Here is a 1845-nt window from a genome sequence, read left to right as displayed (position 1 = left end):
ACACACACACACACACACACACACACACACACACACACGGATACACGCACGCACACACATGTAGAATCATGAAATCTCTTACAGTTTTTTCGGTTGACATATACTTTGTGCTCGGCATTTTCAGCCAATGAGAATAAAGAATTCTCTTCCTTAACACAAGGTAGACAATGTTTGGGACGTCGACATGCAACGTGAACGATCCAACAGAATATCTGAGGGGGGAAAAGTAGTATGAATGAAATGCAGATTGATGTTATGTTGCAAAAAGCTTGTCCCTAAAAAGTTCGCAACAGATTTAAAATACAAATGCACAACTTCAACATCATAAAATGAGTTTTAATAGTTTAGTCAGGGGAAATGGCCCTATGACCGAGAATCAAGGAAAACAAACAAACAAACAAATAATAAAAAAACAAACGAACAATCAAACGAATGAACAAACAAACTAACCAACAAACCAACAAACAAGCAAACATAGATTTTGCCAGATTTAGACCAGTGCGTTTGTCTAAAAAATATAGGCCTAAGGCAAGAAGCGTATTCCTGACATACTCGACTACTTGTCAGTGTCATAAAGCAATTTAATTTTAACTACCCGGTGCCATTTTTTTTTGCAGATGATGCACAGATTTATAGATTATTCACATTTCAAAACTTTGGTGTCTTTTCTTTTGTTGAAAATAAATGTGTCAGATGTATCAATGAGAGGGTGAAGGAAAACACGTTGATGCTAATGACTGAAAGCTCTATGATGATTGGTGGCTGCACTATTTTGTTTCCTCGGAAAGCTAAGAACTTTGAAACATTCTTTTACATGCCCTCATGATTTGTCAATGTCTACCCATGTGAACCAGTTGATTCGGTTATATTTCTGTATATAAGTAACATGAGCAAAATTTAACATCTCATTATTAGTGACCAATGTACAGCTACTTTCGTGACAGCCTTAGTCCATTTTAAACTTGACTTGGCTTATTACTGTAACGACTCGCTACCGGAACTTTCTCACTCAAAAACAAATAAACTAAAAGTAGTCCAGAATAATGCTGCTCGGTTATTTTTAAGAAATTTCAGTTTAGAAAGTAGCTCTACACTTATAAATCCTATATCTCTCATAAAAATGAAAAGCAATTACGAAAAGCAATTGCCAATTACCATAGACTTAAAAATTTTATGAGCCAAAGTTGTATTTTGCTAGGCTAGTGGAGTGGGCCTATGAATTTAAAAAAAGCACTTTGATCTTATCTTGAACAGTTTTACGGAGACCTTGTTCCAACCAGCAGCAATCATTAGTCACTTTGATAATTCAGGATGTTTCGACATTTAACCCACACACACACACACACACACACACACACACACACACACACACACACACACACACACACACACGAAACAAACAAAAAACACACACAAAATATAAAAAACACATTCAAAAATTCATCATCAAAATTTATTTTTTTTAAGCGGAGAAAGCAGCGCGACAAAATAATTAGGTTACCAAATCCGAAAAAAAGGTCCGAGAATAGGCCTTGAGGGATGAAATCTATTCCGATTCGGATGAGAAGGATCTTGATATTCCGAAGAATGCATGGATTTGGTAAATATACCGCAAACAGACCTACTTTACTTTACTTTTCCGATCCAGCGGCCAACTGGGTTCTAGCCCTTTGGCCTGTCGATTTACTTACTTTACTCCTGACCTTTATCTATGGTAGGCCAGCTCCGCAGCTCTTTCAGTTGTGATATAATGTTTTCTCAGGATTTCCTTGGCGCCCTCGATCCACCTTTTGCGTGGCCTTCCTCTTCCTTTATAGCCTGAGTGCTTGATGTTGTAGGCTCTCG

Source organism: Aplysia californica, unplaced genomic scaffold, assembly GCF_000002075.1.
Source record: "Aplysia californica isolate F4 #8 unplaced genomic scaffold, AplCal3.0 scaffold00772, whole genome shotgun sequence".
In the NCBI taxonomy this organism is placed as follows: domain Eukaryota; kingdom Metazoa; phylum Mollusca; class Gastropoda; order Aplysiida; family Aplysiidae; genus Aplysia; species Aplysia californica.
Note: the sequence above shows the minus strand (reverse complement) of the source record.